Source organism: Rutidosis leptorrhynchoides, chromosome 7 (genome assembly GCF_046630445.1).
Source record: "Rutidosis leptorrhynchoides isolate AG116_Rl617_1_P2 chromosome 7, CSIRO_AGI_Rlap_v1, whole genome shotgun sequence".
Classification (NCBI taxonomy): Eukaryota; Viridiplantae; Streptophyta; class Magnoliopsida; order Asterales; family Asteraceae; genus Rutidosis; species Rutidosis leptorrhynchoides.
The window spans coordinates 235,660,753-235,673,640 of NC_092339.1; positions in this window are offsets into that span (position 1 = coordinate 235,660,753).

Consider the following 12,888-nt stretch of genomic DNA (forward strand, 5'->3'; position numbering starts at 1 on the left):
GGAAGAAGAATCGGAACCGGATGAAGAAATAGAACCGGTGGGGGAAATAATAAAACGGTTAAGTAAAAGAAAATCCTCAACCAACCGACCAAAGTTAATTATGGTCAATGGTGTTTCCGCCAAGGAAGCAAAATATTGGGAGGATTACCAATTCTCCGATGAATCGGATTTCGACGAGAATTCCGATGATGTTATAGAAATTACCCCAACTGAATTTAAAAAGGCAAAAGAAAATAATAAGGGAAAGGGCATAAAAATAGAGAAATCTAATTCCAACCCCGATGAACTTTATATGTACCGTCAACCCCCGAAGTCCTTAAGTTGTAACAATGACCCGGGAACCTCTAAACCACCAGGTTTTTCTAAACCAATGTGGACAACGACGGCTCGTATTAGGGGAACATCATATATCCCTAGAAACTTGGCAAAACGAACCAAAACCGAAGAAGAAGAAACGAGCGAGTCGGAATAAGATAGTTGTATTCGTGTGGTGTAATATATGGAATATAGTGTTCTTATGCTTTATGATATATGTAAAAATTGCTTGTATTAATAAGTATTTTTTTTATGAATCTAACTCTTGTCTATTTTACAGTTTAAAAACACAAAATGGATAGACAACCCAATATTTTAAGAGACCTACCCGGAGACATGATTGATGAAATCTTGTCTAGAGTCGGCCAGAATTCTTCGGCACAACTATTTAAGGCGAGATCAGTTTGTAAGACATTCGAAGAACGTTCCAAGAATGTCTTGGTTTATAAGAGACTTTCGTTTGAAAGATGGGGGATATCACATTGGGAAACCCATAAGTTACGATGTGTTTACTTTGACGCATATATTGCGGGGAACCCAAATGCTATTTTACGCAACGGGTTAAGAAATTATTTTGACTCAATATATCCGAATATTGGACTTCGTGATTTAGAAAAAGCGGCTAACATGCAACATAAAGAAGCATGTTATGCTTACGGATTAGTAATGTTCGCTTCTCACCAAAGTGAGAACAAGAACATCGGGCTACAACTATTAAACAAAACGTTTCCACAAGTGACGAAGTCGGTAATTGGGGTAAGAAATGAGGTTTTTAGATTATTACGGGACTGTTGGACATTACGTAACCCTCGTCCCTTTGATGACGTTACAACACGCTGTCTTATCAACGGCCATAACGGTTATGTTGCACAAGACCAAGGATGGGAAGTAGTCCTAGTAAAACCAGAATGCATGACTTGTTTCTGGACGTATGAATTACGTGTCTTTATTGCCTTTGCCGAACGACTTGTGTACTAGCTAGAATTGTCTTCACAGCTATCTTGTATCAAAGTTATTGTGTGCTATATTTCATGCTTTATGTAAAATAAGCGGTATTGTAAGTTTGTAAAATATTGTATAAAAGTTTGAACGCGAAATATTATTACAATCAGTTTTTCATATAGAATTGTAGTAGTTGAATTGTATATTAGCTACTAAGTATGAACTTAACGGGTAGGTACTACCCGAATTTAAACTTATAAAACGCTAATATGAAGAAAAAGCTTTTATAAATGAGTTCATATTATGCTACGAAATACTATTAACTACTCTTAATATTCTGTATGATTAACTTGTTCCATTTAACTATTTTGAAGGAAATGGCACCGACTACTCGACACACCGTGAATATGAATGAAGAGGAATTCCGTACTTTTCTAGCTTCAAACATAGCCGCAGTACAGGCTGCGCTACATACCAACAATAACCTTGGATCTAGCAGTACAGGAAATCGTGTAGGATGCACCTACAAAGAATTCACTGCCTGCAAACCTTTAGAATTTGATGGAACCGAAGGACCGATCGGATTGAAACGGTGGACCGAGAAGGTTGAATCGGTGTTTGCCATAAGTAAGTGTACTGGAGAGGACAAAGTGAAGTACGCTACGCATACCTTCACAGGTTCTGCGTTAACATGGTGGAATACCTATCTAGAGCAAGTGGGACAAGATGATGCGTACGCACTACCGTGGTCAGCATTCAAGCACTTGATGAACGAGAAGTACCGTCCCAGAACCGAGGTCAATAAGCTCAAGATAGAACTTAGAGGGTTACGAACCCAAGGATTTGATATTACCACGTACGAAAGACGATTCACAGAATTGTGCCTATTGTGTCCGGGAGCATTCGAAGATGAGGAAGAGAAGATCGACGCGTTTGTGAAAGGATTACCGGAAAGAATCCAAGAAGATATAAGTTCACACGAGCCCGCCTCCATACAACAGGCATGTAGAATGGCTCACAAACTAGTGAACCAGATTGAAGAAAGAATTAAAGAACAGACTGCTGAAGAGGCCAATGTGAAGCAAGTCAAAAGAAAGTGGGAGGAAAACGGTGATAAGAATCACCAATACAACAACAACAGCAATTACAACAATAATCGCAACAATTATCCCAACAATCGCAACATCAATCGCAACTACAACAAACGGCCCAACAACAACAACAACAACAACAACAACAACAGCAACTACAACAATCATCCCAACAACAATAATAACCGCAACAACAACAACAATCAGAAGCAACTATGCCAAAGGTGTGAAAAGAATCACTCGGGGTTCTGCACCAAATTTTGCAACAAGTGTAAAAGAAATGGTCATAGCGCGGCGAAGTGTGAGGTCTACGGACCAGGGGTTAATAGAACGAAAGGAACAAATGGTGTCGGAACGAGTAATGGCAGAGCAAGTAGTGTCGGAGCAAGTTATGCCAATGTAGTTTGTTATAAATGTGGAAAACCAGGCCACATTATTAGAAATTGCCCGAACCAGGAGAACACGAATGGAAAAGGCCGTGGAAGAGTTTTCAATATTAATGCGGTAGAGGCACAGGAAGACCCGGAGCTTGTTACGGGTACGTTTCTTATTGACAATAAATCTGCTTACGTTTTATTTGATTCGGGTGCGGATAGAAGCTATATGAGTAGAGATTTTTGTGCTAAATTAAGTTGTCCATTGACGCCTTTGGATAGTAAATTTTTACTCGAATTAGCAAATGGTAAATTAATTTCAGCAGATAATATATGTCGGAATCGAGAAATTAAACTGGTTAGCGAAACATTTAAGATTGATTTGATACCAGTAGAGTTAGGGAGTTTTGATGTGATAATCGGTATGGACTGGTTGAAAGAAGTGAAAGCGGAGATCGTTTGTTACAAAAATGCAATTCGCATTATACGAGAAAAAGGAAAACCCTTAATGGTGTACGGAGAAAAGGGCAACACGAAGCTACATCTTATTAGTAATTTGAAGGCACAAAAACTAATAAGAAAAGGTTGCTATACTGTTCTAGCACACGTCGAGAAAGTACAAACTGAAGAAAAGAGCATCAATGATGTTCCCATTGCAAAAGAATTTCCCGATGTATTTCCGAAAGAATTACCGGGATTACCCCCACATCGATCCGTTGAATTTCAAATAGATCTTGTACCAGGAGCTGCACCAATAGCTCGTGCTCCTTACAGACTCGCACCCAGCGAGATGAAAGAACTGCAAAGCCAATTACAAGAACTTTTAGAGCGTGGTTTCATTCGACCAAGCACATCACCGTGGGGAGCTCCTGTTTTGTTTGTCAAGAAGAAAGATGGTACATTCAGGTTGTGTATCGACTACCGAGAGTTGAACAAACTTACCATCAAGAACCGCTACCCACTACCGAGAATCGACGACTTATTTGATCAACTACAAGGCTCGTCTATTTATTCAAAGATTGACTTACGTTCCGGGTATCATCAAATGCGGGTGAAAGAAGATGATATTCCAAAGACTGCTTTCAGAACACGTTACGGTCATTACGAGTTTATGGTCATGCCGTTTGGTTTAACTAATGCACCAGCTGTGTTCATGGACCTTATGAACCGAGTGTGTGGACCATACCTTGACAAGTTTGTCATTGTTTTCATTGATGACATACTTATTTACTCAAAGAATGACCAAGAACACGGTGAACATTTGAGAAAGGTGTTAGAAGTATTGAGGAAGGAAGAATTGTACGCTAAGTTTTCAAAGTGTGCATCTTGGTTGGAAGAAGTTCAATTCCTCGGTCACATAGTGAACAAAGAAGGTATTAAGGTGGATCCGGCAAAGATAGAAACTGTTGAAAAGTGGGAAACCTCGAAAACTCCGAAACACATACGCCAGTTTTTAGGACTAGCTGGTTACTACAGAAGGTTCATCCAAGACTTTTCCAGAATAGCAAAACCCTTGACTGCATTAACGCATAAAGGGAAGAAATTTGAATGGAATGATGAACAAGAGAAAGCGTTTCAGTTATTGAAGAAAAAGCTAACTACAGCACCTATATTGTCATTGCCTGAAGGGAATGATGATTTTGTGATTTATTGTGACGCATCAAAGCAAGGTCTCGGTTGTGTATTAATGCAACGAACGAAGGTGATTGCTTATGCGTCTAGACAATTGAAGATTCACGAACAAAATTATACGACGCATGATTTGGAATTAGGCGCGGTTGTTTTTGCATTAAAGACTTGGAGGCACTACTTATATGGGGTCAAAAGTATTATATATACCGACCACAAAAGTCTTCAACACATATTTAATCAGAAACAACTAAATATGAGGCAGCGTAGGTGGATTGAATTATTGAATGATTACGATTTTGAGATTCGTTACCACCCGGGGAAGGCAAATGTGGTAGCCGATGCCTTGAGCAGGAAGGATAGAGAACCCATTCGAGTAAAATCTATGAATATAATGATTCATAATAACATTACTACTCAAATAAAGGAGGCGCAACAAGGAGTTTTAAAAGAGGGAAATTTAAAGGATGAAATACCCAAAGGATCGGAGAAGCATCTTAATATTCGGGAAGACGGAACCCGGTATAGGGCTGAAAGGATTTGGGTACCAAAATTTGGAGATATGAGAGAAATGGTACTTAGAGAAGCTCATAAAACCAGATACTCAATACATCCTGGAACGGGGAAGATGTACAAGGATCTCAAGAAACATTTTTGGTGGCCGGGTATGAAAGCCGATGTTGCTAAATATGTAGGAGAATGTTTGACGTGTTCTAAGGTCAAAGCTGAGCATCAGAAACCATCAGGTCTACTTCAACAACCCGAAATCCCGGAATGGAAATGGGAAAACATTACCATGGATTTCATCACTAAATTGCCAAGGACTGCAAGTGGTTTTGATACTATTTGGGTAATAGTTGATCGTCTCACCAAATCAGCACACTTCCTACCAATAAGAGAAGATGACAAGATGGAGAAGTTAGCACGACTGTATTTGAAGGAAGTCATCTCCAGACATGGAATACCAATCTCTATTATCTCTGATAGGGACGGCAGATTTATTTCAAGATTCTGGCAGACATTACAGCAAGCATTAGGAACTCGTCTAGACATGAGTACTGCCTATCATCCACAAACTGATGGGCAGAGCGAAAGGACGATACAAACGCTTGAAGACATGCTACGAGCATGTGTTATTGATTTCGGAAACAGTTGGGATCGACATCTACCGTTAGCAGAATTTTCCTACAACAACAGCTACCATTCAAGCATTGAGATGGCGCCGTTTGAAGCACTTTATGGTAGAAAGTGCAGGTCTCCGATTTGTTGGAGTGAAGTGGGGGATAGACAGATTACGGGTCCGGAGATTATACAAGAAACTACCGAGAAGATCATCCAAATTCAACAACGGTTGAAAACCGCCCAAAGTCGACAAAAGAGCTACGCTGACATTAAAAGAAAAGATATAGAATTTGAAATTGGAGAGATGGTCATGCTTAAAGTTGCACCTTGGAAAGGCGTTGTTCAATTTGGTAAACGAGGGAAATTAAATCCAAGGTATATTGGACCATTCAAGATTATTGATCGTGTCGGACCAGTAGCTTACCGACTTGAGTTACCTCAACAACTCGCGGCTGTACATAACACTTTCCACGTCTCGAATTTGAAGAAATGTTTTGCTAAAGAAGATCTCACTATTCCGTTAGATGAAATCCAAATCAACGAAAAACTCCAATTCATCGAAGAACCCGTCGAAATAATGGATCGTGAGGTTAAAAGACTTAAGCAAAACAAGATACCAATTGTTAAGGTTCGATGGAATGCTCGTAGAGGACCCGAGTTCACCTGGGAGCGTGAAGATCAGATGAAGAAGAAATACCCGCATCTATTTCCAGAAGATTCGTCAACACCTTCAACAGCTTAAAATTTCGGGACGAAATTTATTTAACGGGTAGGTACTGTAGTGACCCGAACTTTTCCATGTTTATATATATTAATTGAGATTGATGTTTACATGATTAAATGTTTCCAACATGTTAAGCAATCAAACTTGTTAAGACTTGATTAATTGAAATAGGTTTCATATAGACAATTGACCACCCAAGTTGACCGGTGATTCACGAACGTTAAAACTTGTAAAAAAACTATATGATGACATATATATGGTTATATATATAGTTAACATGATATTATGATAAGTAAATATATCATTAATTATATTAACAATGAACTACATATGTAAAAACAAGACTACTAACTTAATGATTTTGAAACGAGACATATATGTAACGTTTATCGTTGTAACGACATTTAATGTATATATATCATATTAAGAGATATTCGTACATCATAATATCATGATAATATAATAATTTAAAATCTCTTTTGTTATTATAAACATTGGGTTAACCACATTTAACAAGATCGTTAACCTAAAGGTTTCAAAACAACACTTACATGTAACGACAAACGATGACTTAACGACTCAGTTAAAATGTATATACATGTAGTGTTTTAATATGTATTTATACACTTTTGAAAGACTTCAATACACTTATCAAAATACTTCTACTTAACAAAAATGCTTACAATTACATTCTCGTTCAGTTTCATCAACAATTCTACTCGTATGCACCCGTATTCGTACTCGTACAATACACAGCTTTTAGATGTATGTACTATTGGTATATACACTCCAATGATCAGCTCTTAGCAGCCCATGTGAGTCACCTAACACATGTGGGAACCATCATTTGGCAACTAGCATGAAATATCTCATAAGATTACAAAAATATGAGTAATCATTCATGACTTATTTACATGAAAACAAAATTACATATCCTTTATATCTAATCCATACACCAACGACCAAAAACACCTACAAACACTTTCATTCTTCAATTTTCTTCATCTAATTGAACTCTCTCAAGTTCTATCTTCAAGTTCTAAGTGTTCTTCATAAATTCCAAAAGTTCTAGTTTCATAAAATCAAGAATACTTTCAAGTTTGCTAGCTCACTTCCAATCTTGTAAGGTGATCATCCAACCTCAAGAAATCTTTGTTTCTTACAGTAGGTTATCATTCTAATACAAGGTAATAATCATATTCAAACTTTGGTTCAATTTCTATAACTATAACAATCTTATTTCAAGTGATGATCTTACTTGAACTTGTTTTCGTGTCATGATTTTGCTTCAAGAACTTTGAGCCATCCAAGGATCCATTGAAGCTAGATCCATTTTTCTATTTTCCAGTAGGTTCATCCAAGGAACTTAAGGTAGTAATGATGTTCATAACATCATTCGATTCATACATATAAAGCTATCTTATTCGAAGGTTTAAACTTGTAATCACTAGAACATAGTTTAGTTAATTCTAAACTTGTTCGCAAACAAAAGTTAATCCTTCTAACTTGACTTTTAAAATCAACTAAATACATGTTCTATATCTATATTATATGCTAACTTAATGATTTAAAACCTGGAAACACGAAAAACACCGTAAAACCGGATTTACGCCGTCGTAGTAACACCGCGGGCTGTTTTGGGTTAGTTAATTAAAAACTATGATAAACTTTGATTTAAAAGTTGTTATTCTGAGAAAATGATTTTTATTATGAACATGAAACTATATCCAAAAATTATGGTTAAACTCAAAGTGGAAGTATGTTTTCTAAAATGGTCATCTAGACGTCGTTCTTTCGACTGAAATGACTACCTTTACAAAAACGACTTGTAACTTATTTTTCCGACTAGAAACCTATACTTTTTTTGTTTAGATTCATAAAATAGAGTTCAATATGAAACCATAGCAATTTGATTCACTCAAAACGGATTTAAAATGAAGAAGTTATGGGTAAAACAAGATTGGATAATTTTTCTCATTTTAGCTACGTGAAAATTGGTAACAAATCTATTCCAACCATAACTTAATCAACTTGTATTATATATTATGTAATCTTGAGATACCATAGACACGTATACAATGTTTCGACCTATCATGTCGACACATCTATATATATTTCGGAACAACCATAGACACTCTATATGTGAATGTTGGAGTTAGCTATACAGGGTTGAGGTTGATTCCAAAATATATATAGTTTGAGTTGTGATCAATACTGAGATACGTATACACTGGGTCGTGGATTGATTCAAGATAATATTTATCGATTTATTTCTGTACATCTAACTGTGGACAACTAGTTGTAGGTTACTAACGAGGACAGCTGACTTAATAAACTTAAAACATCAAAATATATTAAAAGTGTTGTAAATATATTTTGAACATACTTTGATATATATGTATATGTATATATTGTTATAGGTTCGTGAATCAACCAGTGGCCAAGTCTTACTTCCCGACGAAGTAAAAATCTGTGAAAGTGAGTTATAGTCCCACTTTTAAAATCTAATATTTTTGGGATGAGAATACATGCAGGTTTTATAAATGATTTACAAAATAGACACAAGTACGTGAAACTACATTCTATGGTTGAATTATCGAAATCGAATATGCCCCTTTTTATTAAGTCTGGTAATCTAAGAATTAGGGAACAGACACCCTAATTGACGCGAATCCTAAAGATAGATCTATTGGGCCTAACAAACCCCATCCAAAGTACCGGATGCTTTAGTACTTCGAAATTTATATCATATCCGAAGGGTGTCCCGGAATGATGGGGATATTCTTATATATGCATCTTGTTATTGTCGGTTACCAGGTGTTCACCATATGAATGATTTTTATCTCTATGTATGGGATGTGTATTGAAATATGAAATCTTGTGGTCTATTGTTACGATTTGATATATATAGGTTAAACCTATAACTCACCAACATTTTTGTTGACGTTTTAAGCATGTTTATTCTCAGGTGATTATTAAGAGCTTCCGCTGTCGCATACTTAAATAAGGACAAGATTTGGAGTCCATGCTTGTATGATGTTGTGTAAAAACTGCATTCAAGAAACTTATTTTGTTGTAACATATTTGTATTGTAAACCATTATGTAATGGTCGTGTGTAAACAGGATATTTTAGATTATCATTATTTGATAATCTACGTAAAGCTTTTTAAACCTTTATTGATGAAATAAAGGTTATGGTTTGTTTAAAAATGAATGCAGTCTTTGAAAAACGTCTCATATAGAGGTCAAAACCTCGCAACGAAATCAATTAATATGGAACGTTTTTAATCAATAAGAACGGGACATTTCACTTGTCACCGTTTTCCTCCCACTTCCTCTTGAGTTGTTTCGTGTTGGCTTCTTCGGCCGCCTCTTCTTTAATTCTCCCTCAATCTGATTTATGAGTTTATGAGCCATTCGACTTACCTTCTGTATCGAAGCGGGCTCGTGTGAACTCACATCTTCTTAAATTCTTACTGGTAACCCTTTTACAAACGTGTCGATCTTCTCTTCTTCATCTTCGAAAGCTCCCGGACATAATAGGCACAACTCTGTGAATCAGCGTTCATACGTGGTAATGTCGAACCCTTGTGTTCGTAACTCTCTAAGCTCTACCTTGAGCTTATTGACTTCGTTTCTAGGACGGTAGTGCTCGTTCATCAATTGCTTGAATGCCGACCACGGTAGTGCGTAAGCAGCATTTTGTCCTACCTGTTCAAGATAGGTGTTCCACCATGTTAACGCAGTACCTTTGAAGGTATGCGTAGCGTACTTAACTTTATCCTCTTAAGTACACTTACTTATGGCAAACACCGATTCGACTTTCTCGGTCCACCATTTCAATCCGATTTAACCCTCGGTTCCATCAAATTCCAAAGGTTTGTAGGCAGTGAATTCTTTGTAGGAGCATCCTACACGATTTCTTGTGGAATTAGTTCCACTACTAGAACCAGAGTTATTGTTGTTATTTTGCATTGCAGCTTGCACTGCGGCTATGTTCGCAGCAAGGAAAACACGGAAGTCTTCCTCACTCATGTTCAAGTTCTGACGAGTTGTCGGTGCCATTTCCTTCAAAAATAGCCAAAAGAATTGAGTTAATCATATAGAATTTAAGAGTATTCAATAGTGTTTTGTGGCATAATATGAACTTATTTATAAAAGCTTTTTCTTCATATTAGCATTTTATAGTTTTAATTTGGGTAGTACCTACCCGTTAAGTTCATACTTAGTAGCTATTATACAATTCAACTACTATGATTCTATATGAAAAACTTATTACAATAATATTTCGTGTTCAAACTTTTATACAATATTTTACAAACATACAATACCACTATTATACATATAGGATGAAATATAACACATAATAACTTGCTACACGGCAGCTATAAAGGTAATTTGAATTAATATGCAAGTTGTTCAGCAAAGGCAATAAAGACACGTAATTCATAAGTCCAGAAACAGGTCATGCATTCTGGATTTACTAAAACGACTTCCCATCCTTGGTCTTGTGGAAAGTAACCGTTAAGACCATTGGCTAGGCAGCATGTTATAATGTCGTCAAAAGGACGAGGGTTTCGTAATGCCCAACAGCCTCGTAGCAATCTAAAAACCTTGTTTCTTACCCCAACTACTGAGTCCGTCACTTGTGGGAATGTTTCATTTAATAGTTATAATCCGATGTTCTTTTTCTCACTTTGGTGAGAAGCGAACATCACTAACCCGTAAGCATAACATGCTTCTTTATGTTGCATGTTAGAAGCGTTTTCTAATTTACGAAATCCTATGTTAGGATATGTTGAGTCAAAATAGGTTCTTAACCCGTAGTGAAAAATTGCATTTGGGTTCCCCGCATTTAACGCTTTAAAGAAAACACGGCGTAACTTACAGTCTCCCCAATGTAATATACCCCACCTATTAAAGGAAAGCCTATTATAAACTAAGGCATTTCTGGAAAGTCTTTCAAATGTTTGACAAGTTAATTTCACAATAACTAAATGTGCTGATGAAATCTGACCGACTCTAGACAAGATTTCCTCAATCATATCCTCTGGTAGGTCTTCTAAAATATTCGGTTGTCTACCCTTAACATCCATTTTGTTTTTATACTGTAAAATAGACAAGGATTAGATTCGAAAAAGATAATTAACAAACAATACAAGCAATTTTTACATAGAACATAAAAGTACAAGCACACTACAATACATATAATACACAACATGATTACAACCCTCTAATCTGAATCACTGGTTTCTTCTTCTTCGAACTTGGTTCATTTTCCTAATTTTCTAGGGATATATGGTGTTCCTCTAATACGAGCAGTCGTTTTCCACAATGGTTTAGAAAAACCTGGTGGTTTAGAGGTTCCTGGTTTATTGTTAAAATCTAAGAAATACGGGCATTTACGATATATATATAAAGTTCATCGGGGTTGGAATCAGGTTTCTCTATTTTTATACCTTTTCCCTTATTATTTTCTTTTGCTTTATTAAATTGGGTCGAGGTAATTTCTATAACATCATCGGAATCCTCATCGGGATCCGATTCATCAGAAAATTGGTAATGTTCCCAATATTTTGCTTCCTCGGCGGAAACACCATTAACCATTATTGACTTTGGTCCGTTGGTTGAGGATTTTCTTTTATTTAACCAATTTACTGTAGGTATCAATATTTCTTCCTCCGGAACCTCTTCTTCTTCCGGTTCTTCCTCTTCCGGTTCCTCCTCTTCTGGTTCCTCTACTTCCGGTTCCTCCTCTTCTGGTTCCTCTTCGGGAATTTGTAAATCTTCCCAAAGTATATTCGACTCTTCATTATTTTTAGGTGAGTCGATGGAATTTGTACTAGAGGTAGACATCTATCACACAATATCAAACACGTTAAGAGATTAATATATCACATAATATTTACATGTTAAAAATATATAGTTTCCAACAACAAAAAAATGTTAAGCAATCGTTTTTGAAGAAAAACACGGTCGAAGTCCAGACTCACTAATGTATCCTAACAAACTCGATAAGACACACTAATGCAAATTTCTGGTTCTCTAAGTCCAACGCTAGGATGCCAACTGAAATGTCGCGTTCATATTGATTATAAACGTTCCATATTAATTGATTTCGTTGCGAGGTTTTGACCTCTATATGAGACATTTTTCAAAGACTGCATTCATTTTTAAAACAAACCATAACCTTTATTTTATCGACAAGGTTAAAAAGTCACCACCTAGATTATCCAGAAATGATAATCTAAAATATCACACTTACACACTACCAATACATATTTGTTTACAATATTAATATGTTACAACAAAGTAAATCTCGAATGCAGTTTTAAACAATATTATACAAGCATGCTGACACCAAATCTTGTCCATATTTTAGCATGCAACAGCGGAATCTCTTAATAATCACCTGAGAATAAACATGCTTTAATCGTCAACAAAAATGTTAGTGAGTTATAGGTTTAACCTATATATTTATTAAATCGTAATAATAGACCACAAGATTTCATATTTCAATATACATCCCATACATATAGATAAAAATCATTCATATGGTGAACACCTGGTAACCGACCTTAACAAGATGCATATAGAATATCCCCTATCATTCCGGGACTCCCTTCGGACATGATGAATTCGAAGTACTAAAGCATCTGGTACTTTGGATGGGGCTCGTTGGGTCCAATA